Source organism: Telmatherina bonti (assembly GCF_933228915.1).
Source record: "Telmatherina bonti genome assembly, chromosome: 16".
NCBI classification, from domain to species: Eukaryota; Metazoa; Chordata; class Actinopteri; order Atheriniformes; family Telmatherinidae; genus Telmatherina; species Telmatherina bonti.
Window position 1 is genome coordinate 18,814,119 of NC_136614.1, and position 9,891 is coordinate 18,824,009.

Below are 9,891 nucleotides of genomic sequence, written 5' to 3' on the forward strand. Positions count from 1 at the left end.
TTTATTATTATTATATTATGTTTTTTGACTGTTTCGTCTTTATGTTTAATATATTTATGTCTGTCTGTCTTATAGCAAAAAAAAAAAAAAAAAAGATTTTTTTTTAAAATAAATTTTTCTGGAAATTATTAAATTTTGGGGATGGTGCAACTCACTGTCTAGATCCCTGAATTTTTTTAATTTAGCCATTACAATTTCTAACTCAGCAGATAATGTCCATAATGATTGATAGTAAATAAATCAATACAAGATAATAAAATGGTATATGTTAAATACACAGAAAATGTGCATTACCTGAATAGCTTAAAAAATATATTTATTTGCTTCATATTGGTGTCCAAAGGTATTTTTCCAGGGCAAGGGTTCAAAATAAAATGTGGCATTTATCCTGATGATGTAAATAGATAGTGATTTTAGCTTGAAGCATACATAGGCTAAGAGTGTTGGCTTGGGATTGGTAAAAGGTGGGATGTTGGGCCTTTTGGGGTTTTTCTCAAGTAAATGATGCTGGCTTGGTAAAGATCTGGTGAAGTTAAAAAAAAAAAGCTTAATAAACAAGTGATGGGCTGACAGAGAAATTAAAACAAAATTAAAGGCTACTTTAAAATAAAAACAACAACCCTTTAGAAAACGCATAAAATAATGTGGAAAAAAATATTGAATATAAGATTAAGATCCATTTTAGGTGTAGCAGGTAAAGTGTTGAACGGTGTTAAATTTCTCCAGTTAAATGTCACCTCGATACCCTGAGGAACTCAATCACTAGTCTTAGGTGCAGGACAGAAGTCAATTCCTCACTCATCTTTCTTCTCATCATCCTCCCTACCCTTTCTTCCTCCATTTTTTTTTCTCAATCAGTGGCGATTTGACGATCATTATCACTGGCAGCTACTCTTGCACGATGACTAATAGCACAGATAAGGCCCATTGAGTCAGAATAGCTTTGAGGAAGTGGGTGGATCCACAAAAGTTAATTAAAAGAAAAGGAGTATTCTCCATGGAGTATTCTCAAAGTGGACTTGAGTTCTAGTTTGTGTCCTAAATTGGGATATGAATTTCAAATGGTACTTTTACTAGTTGAGTTGAAACAGTCGTCTTTTTCTTTGTCCTGGTGTTGTTTTATTCTTCAGTGACACTGAATGTTTACTGTATGCTGTTCAACAGAACTGAAGATAAGATCCTTTGGACAGGTTGAATTACACGGCAGCATTTCAGCTGAAAAGGAAACACATTGTTTGGATACCGTTCATCTGACAGAAAGATGTCCTCTAATGAATTCCAGTGTTCCTGTTTTCAGATTCAGTTTGAAGCATGTAAGACCTGTCATGTCAGTGAGCCATGCTCTGGGAAAAATACTGAAGTTCTGAGGTGGTGTTACGACCCTCAATGGAGTTTGTCCAGGGGTAAAGGGGGGGGTGGCAACATTAACAAAAGAATACCACGAAAATGTACAAATGAAGGCTTTATTTTTGGGACCCACTAGTCCCTAAACGCATCAAAGACCAGAAAACAACCAAACAAACCCAATAACAAAAGTGTCCACCAAAGCTGGCACCAACCCAGCGGTAATCGCAAAAGCGTCAATGCAAACACCAAACAGTCAAAACTCCTTCGCAGTCACTGAAGGAGTGGCAAGCTGTGGCACCAGGCTCAACCAGAACACAGCTGCCCGGAACGAAGTTTGGTGACAGCCTTTATTCCGGTGCTCTGTAGAAGGTCTGGCCAATCAGGGGCAGGTGGGCGTGTGGCGACCAATCAGCACCCAGCACACATCAGCCTGAGGGCAGCTCCAGGAAGGAAGCCAGGTGTATCAAATCCCTCAGGTGATGCTTGTTGAAATGATGAGCTAGATGACAGGCCATGGGGCGTAACACCCTCCCCCTGAAAACAAAAGCCATTAATATACACAATACAAAATTATCTACACACTCACCCTGGACAGGGCATCGGCTAAAACGTTGGTTGCACCCTTTTTATGCTGTATTTGCAGATTGTATCCTTGAACAATTAGTGGCCACCGCATGAGGCGCTGATTGTGGTTGTACATCCTTGCTAGAAAGATCAGAGGATTATGATCAGTAAACACATGCACGGGCACAGAGGCAGATCCCAGGTATACGTCGAAGTGTTGTAAGGCTAACATTGCCAGGGTCTCTTTTTCAATGGTGGAATAATTTAACTGATGTCGGTCAAACTTACGGGAAAAGTAGCAGACGGGATGATCAGCTCCATCTCCACCTTCCTGCAACAGAACGGCACCAGCTCCTACGGCACTGGCATCTACCTCCAGTTTGAATGGCTTAGCTAGGTCCGGAGCAGACAAAACTGGGGCATGTTTGAGTAGGGCTTTCGCACTCTCAAAGGCATGCTGACATTCAGGGGTCCAGAAAAAGTCATTCTTTGGGCTAAGCAAACTAGTCAAAGGATGCACAACGGTAGAGAAGTTCCGGCAAAATGCACGGTAGTAACCAGTCATACCGAGGAAGCGTCGCAGAGCTTTCCTGGTGGTCGGGACAGGGAAGGCAGCAATTGCAGCAATTTTTGCCTCTACCGGTCTTACTTCCCCCTGTCCAACTTCTCGTCCCAAATAAGTGACAGTAGCCTTACCAAAGGCACACTTAGCTAGGTTTAATGTGAGTGAAGCACCCGTGAGTCTTGTAAAAACCTCACGAATGATGACTAGATGGTCATCCCAAGAAGAGGTATAAAGGATGAGGTCGTCAAGGTAAGCATTGCAATTTGGCAAGTCATGAAAAAGGGTGTTCACGAGGCGTTGGAAGGTGGCAGGCGCATTACACATACCAAAGGCCATAACTGTATACTGCAGAAACTTATCAGGCGTGACAAAGGCAGATATATCGGAAGCACGGTTAGTCAGGGGGACCTGCCAATAACCTTTTAGAAGGTCCAGCTTACTCACATATTTTCGCCATACCGATCGCATCCACACAATCTTCAATTCGTGGGAGTGGATAAGAATCAGCGACAGTAACAGCATTCACCTTCCTAAAGTCAGTAATGAAACGGGGTGAGCCATCTGGTTTAGTCTCAAGCAAGCATGGAGAGCTCCATGGACTGCAACTTTGTTTAGCTATTCCATTAGCTAACATGTACTCCGTCTCACTGTTCATTAGCGCCCTCTTAACAGGGTTTACCTGATAAGGATGTTGCTTTATCGGCTTTGTGTCCCTGACGTCGATATCATGCGTGATAAAAGTCTGAGAGGGAACATCACTGAACAACATAGGGAACTCGGCCACAAGCGAGACAATGTCATGTCTCTGATTTTCCGTTAAATGAGTTAGGGTTGTTGGCAGGGCCTGTAACATCTGAGTTCAACAATCGTGGAGTCACTTGAGATGCTAAGTGAGCACATAACCCATCATCTGCTGTTGGGGTAGTGGCCATGTCTGCAACAATGACAGCAGAACTAGCTGCAACATCCAGCACAGGTTTTCCATCATGTACAAAAGTGCTAGAACGAGTGACATACGGTTTTAACATGTTGATGTGACAGACACGGGTTTTCTTACGTCCCTCCGGAGTAAACAGAACATAATCTGTGTCACTCAGTCGTTCTTTGATGGTATACGGACCAGAAAAACATGGGGCTAACGAAGAGCCTGGTACTGGTAACAGTGCCAGAACAGGGTCCCCAACCTTGAATTCACGGAAAACTACAGCACGATCATGTTTACGTTTCATAGAGTGCTGTGACTTACTTAGGGTCTCACGAGCAGCTACACGAGCACGATGTAGGCGTTCATGAAAGGCAGAAACAAAATCCAACACATCCCTTTTGGGAGAGGTGTGGGATTCCACCATCTTCTCTTTTAATGCCTGAAGAGGGCCACGAAGTGAATGTCCAAAGACTAGGTCACAAAAGGAACTCCGTCATCCCATTCCTTCTTTTCAGCCAAACAATACTTCCTTAACATGGACTTCAACGTTTGATGCCAACGCTCCAATGCGCCCTGTGATTCAGGGTGATAGGCACTGGAAGTTGCATGTTGGATCTGCAACGTACGGAGGACTTGCTTAAACAGATTAGACTGAAAGTTACTACCTTGATCAGTCTGGATGGTGTGTGGGAGACCAAAGGTCGAAAAGAACTTAGTAAGTGCTTTCACTACCGCCTTTGCTGTGATCCTCCGTAGAGGTATTGCTTCAGGGTAGCGAGTAGCAGAACACATTATCGTTAAAAGGAACTGGTTTCCTGACTTAGTTCGAGAAAGTGGACCAACACAGTCAATAATTATGTGTTCAAAGGGCTCTCCTACAGCAGGAATGGGATGGAGTGGAGCACGGGGAATTTGCTGATTGGGTTTTCCAACTATTTGACAGGTATGGCAAGATTTACAATATTTGGACACATCCGACTTTAAACCAGGCCAGTAAAAGTGCTTTAAAATGAGCTGGTAAGTTTTCGTGACACCCAAGTGTCCCGACCAGGTACTTTCATGTGCCATCTGTAGGATGTGCTGCCTGAAAGGCTGCGGAACAACTATTTGATGTACCACATTCCAATCAGGATCAGGGAGAATAACAGGGCACCATTTCCTGGTTAAAACCCCTTTTTCAAGACAGAAAGCTACAGGCTGTGCCTTAGCATCACCAGCACTTACCACTTTGGCGAAACACTGATGTAAGCTAGGATCTGCTCTCTGCACTTCACCCAAGTGTGCACGTGAGACCGGAAAAGTGTGACCGTCAACAGTGGTATCACGCAGGGCCTGGACTTTTATATTGGCCTGAGCATTATCATCACCAGCTGTGACATTCTGATCAAGCTCCTCAGCAAGAACTGATGCCAAAAAGGTGTCAGACAAATCACAATCAGAACCTTCCTGTTTTTGTCGAGTCTGAGCACGGGTGAGCACACAAACGGGGAATATCTGAGTTTGTGGTTCTGGAGCACAAGTCGGTGGTTTGTCCAGAACTTCTAAAGCAGGTGTAACTTTACCACCTGCAATGTCGTTACCCAATAGAAGGACAACGCCCTTTACCGGTAGCGCCGCACATACAGCCATGGGGAAAAGCCCTGAAACCAGTTTTGTTTTTAGGTGCACCCAATGAACAGGCTTGGGCAGGTAACCCATTTCTACCCCCTGGAGAATCACATGATAACCAGCTGATGATGAAGCGGAGAACGGTAGAGCATCAGCCAGTATCACACTTTGTGATGCCCCAGTGTCACGTAAAAGACGAACTTCTCTCTGGTCAACAGCATTTCCTGTGAGGGAAATTAATCCGTCCAGTACAAATGGTTCATAGCAAGGATCAAGGGTACAACCAACGTCAGCAGACTTCTCCTTCAAAAGACCAACTCCCTTCGATGGCGCTTGGGAGGGAGGCTGGGTCTTTCGTTTCAATGTCAGACAGTTAGCAATTACATGTCCAGTTTTATGGCAATAAAAACATTCTCTGCCAGTCTTCTGTGAAGACTCGGGTACAACAGACTGATTTTTTGAAGAACTTGAGTGGAAGACAGTCTTATGAGTAAGAACATATTCATCAGCTAACACTGCTGCAGTAGACAGTTGCGTTACTTTTTGCTCATTCAGGTGAACAACAATACGTTCTGGCAGACAATTCTTAAACTCTTCCAACAAGATCATTTCTCTGAGAGAGTTAAGGTCAGTAATGTTACATGAAGCACACCACTTGTCAAACAGAGACCCCTTTTCTCGGGCAAACTCCATATAGGTTTGAGTCTGGTTTTTTTTGTAAGCCCTGAACTTTTGTCTGTATGCCTCTGACACAAGTTCATAAGCCTTCAATATGGCAGATTTTACCACATCATACTGCAAACTGTCACTGAGTGAGAGGGCAGTGACAACCTCTTGTGCCTTTCCATGAATTTTACATTGCACGAGAAGTGACCACACATCAGGAGGCCATTTTAAAGCTTGAGCAATACGCTCAAATGCAGCGAAATAGCTGTCCACCTCAGCCTCCCTAAACTCCGGCACCAAAGCAATGAATCTGGTCACATCCAAAGGTCCAGCCGGTGGAAGAACAGAGGGAGAACCACCATCTGTGACAGAAGCGTGCATAGCACTAGCTCTCACCTGGGAGTCAAGCTCAAGCTGACGCAGCCTCACGGCTTTTTCAGCCTCGATCTCCAGTTTTTTTTTTTTTATCTCCAACTGGAGCTGTGCCTGTCTTTGTTGGACTTTCTCCTGGGCCTCCAGCTGAAGCCGAGCGAGGCGGACTTTCAGACGGGCCTCATCTTTGGCAGAGCCACTTTCACTGAGGGACTCAAAACGTGGAAGAGTAAAAGGCGTTTTTGGCCGACCACTCTTCTCATCGTCACCCTCCAAGGCAGGCGGGGTTCCGCCCCCAGTGCTTGGTTCACTGCGTGATGCAGCAAAGGGGTCCTGATCCTCTGCTAATACTGCAGTACCATGCAGAGTTTCAATGCCAGACACAGACGGCACAGCTAAGAGCTGCAACTCCACCAACTTCATCACCACCAAAGCCTTCAGCTCTCTTTTGACCAATTGCTTTGGGTAGGAGAGGGCAAAGTGGGCCGCTATTTCAGCTAGCTCAACTTTGCGGCAGCTATCCAGCTGTTCTAGTGAGGGTTTCTCAAGGAACCGCACCAAATCAAAACTGCTGGAAGCCATTTCCTGAAGTCTCTCCCCACTTCTCAGCATACAATACAAGAGAATACACAACACAACCCACACAAATCACAGGATAGAGTTACTCAGTATCCCGGACGAGCCCCCACTAATGTTACGACCCTCAATGGAGTTTGTCCAGGGGTAAAGGGGGGGGTGGCAACATTAACAAAAGAATACCACGAAAATGTACAAATGAAGGCTTTATTCTTGGGACCCACTAGTCCCTAAACGCATCAAAGACCAGAAAACAACCAAACAAACCCAATAACAAAAGTGTCCACCAAAGCTGGCACCAACCCAGCGGTAATCGCAAAAGCGTCAACGCAAACACCAAACAGTCAAAACTCCTTCGCAGTCACTGAAGGAGTGGCAAGCTGTGGCACCAGGCTCAACCAGAACACAGCTGCCCGGAACGAAGTTTGGTGACAGCCTTTATTCCGGTGCTCTGTAGAAGGTCTGGCCAATCAGGGGCAGGTGGGCGTGTGGCGACCAATCAGCACCCAGCACACATCAGCCTGAGGGCAGCTCCAGGAAGGAAGCCAGGTGTATCAAATCCCTCAGGTGATGCTTGTTGAAATGATGAGCTAGATGACAGGCCATGGGGCGTAACAGGTGGCAAGATCTCCTCTGTGATAAATCTAAACCACAAAAAGTGAAACATGTAAGTAAGTGCTTTAACTCCTTCAAATATGTCTGTTGATCCACTTTTTTATGCAAGATATATCAGATTTAGTGCCATTTATGATCTTATGTTGCAATGTGCTGGGGTCTGAACTGTGAAATATTGGAGTGAGAAGATATTTTGGCATCAAAATTCTTTTTTTTTTTTTTTTTTTACTTTCCCTTCCTCCTCAACTCCAGGAATACACTTCAATCTGCAAAAGGGGTCTCTTCCTGTTTGCTCATTTGCTCCAATATGGGTAAAAGGCTTTTTGACCTCTGGTACTGTTTTTTTTTTCTTTTTAACAACAACAAAAAATCCCACTGTTTTAAAAGAGTGTCGTGACGACTTTTTAACTAATAGAGAAGTAGTGTCCATGCACTCATACATTTGGCACAGAACTGGACTGTGCTGGAGGTGTCCATGCATGAAATACTCCTCCTTTTCCTTTGTTTTCTTCCATTGTCCGGAGTCACTGGTGATCTGTCCCCCATCGTCGGAAGCACCTGTCTCCTTTGCAGCAGACAAAGAGGGATGGCCACCTGTTGTGTTTCACTGCATGGGGTTACTACGAGGTTATCCCATTCAAAAATCTACATGGTCACACTACAGCTCCTGTGAAACAGTGGCTTTAGTTGGATGTGTTAAAATCTCATATTGTGCACATCATTTAACAGTAACTGACAGAAAGCTGGCTGTCAAACCTAATAGAGATATGTGTATGATCTTCCCGAAAAGCCAGTTTTATGCTCTGAGATGAACTTATAGAAGCTTTTAAATTATGTCAACAACTTCTTTATTGTGAACATAAAACCTTTGTCACAAGTCACACCATGTTCACATACTAGGATCATCCTCAAAGGAGAAACATTAATAATGTGCCAGTTTTTATTGTCAAAATTAAAATCAGACACTAATGACTGAAAAATTAAATGATACTTTTGTTATTTAATTTTAATTGTTTGCAGATTTCATTTTTCCTTTTTAACCCTACCCCTTCTTAATCTTTCAATGTGTTATACACATCTATAGTCTCTCTCCATGGCAGAATTATGAGTCATATTTAAGGGGATAAATAAATAACAAATAAACTAAGTCCTTCGTTTTAGTTGAAGAACTAACTGTGATCAAATGTGCTGAGCCCCAGAGAGTCATGATCCGTGCACTTAATTAGACTATAGAGTCCACTGAAAGATAAATACTAAACTTTCATTCTGAAAAGGGAAATTTAAATCAGTATGTGAAGTCAACTATGTCTTTGCAGTATGATTTTACACAAAATGCCAACAAAAGACTTTACATCATTTTGTTAATTCTAAGGTAATTCCTTTTAATGTGGGAATTTCTTGGCTAGCGTTAAAAAAATCCCATCAAATTAAAGATACCTTGGTCAGCACAGGCACTTAATGTAATGATAGAGGTCACAAGGGTCCCAACATGACAAAACAAAAAGGATGCTTTTAAATACAGAGATCACAGGGGACAGATTCCTGCTGGCTGTCATTAGCCAGGACCAGGATAACAGTGCATGATGTGGCGAGGGGATTGAGGGTGGGACGGTCAGGCCCGTCGCTTCAGATGTCCTCAGACAACAGGATGTTATTGAAGATCCAGGTAGGGAAATTACAGCACACTTGGAAGATGGATGCAACTGCTCTACAAATGAAAGGAAAGGTGAGTCCATTTGGTGCTGCCAGATTTGGTCCAACCAAAATACAGAAAGTCATATCTCATGTTGAATATTTAACAGTAATATCCATGAGTTTGACCTGTGAAAACAACTCCTGCAAGTTATCTGCAAGTAGTACCACTTCAGGTTAAAAGTGATACAATGATTGGTCCAGTTCAGTCAGTATCTGTTCCCACATGCAACTGTGATTTCAATCAGTGGAAAAAAACATAAATAAGAGTGACAATAGGATGAACCTAGGCATCCTACAGAAAACAGAAGGTGGCCATTGTTTGTGCAGAGCATGTTAAAAAAGAAATGAGTGCGCTCAGGTTACTTAAAGCTACAATGCTGAAAGAGTGGAGGAGAAAAAAGCTATTTAAAATAAGAAAAAAACAAACAAAAAACTGTTCAGGTGTCTTTTTTGTGCGTCTACCATGTCATTTTAATCTCTCGCAAATAAAAACCAAAAAAAAAAAAAAAACTGCCATGGTTCTCTGGAAAGATGATCTTTATCTTTTCGTTTTGGTTTCACTTTGGTTTTCAAACTTGTCAGTACACTTGTTCCAGATTACAGTGAAAATCTCTTACTCAAGTTTCTTGTTGTTGCAGATATAACCTCACCTTAACATGGACATCCTCACTTACTTTCTTGCTCTCACTACTGTGACAAGGAAGAACTAGTTGGGACAAAAAAAAAAAAAGAAGCTCAAATTCAGCAACTATTTCAGAGGTGGTTTGTAGTCACTTGGTGTAAAGACTACACTGACCTGAGAAACAGGGGTGAAGTAATGAGTTTCCAACAGTCCTTGCAAATGCCTGCACAACCAATACACGTCCATCGTCCATCTGCACTTTGAACCTTAACCGCTTTGTTTACGGGGCTTGTCAAAGAAGAAAGAGGAGGAGCAGAGAGAATGAACATATAGTTT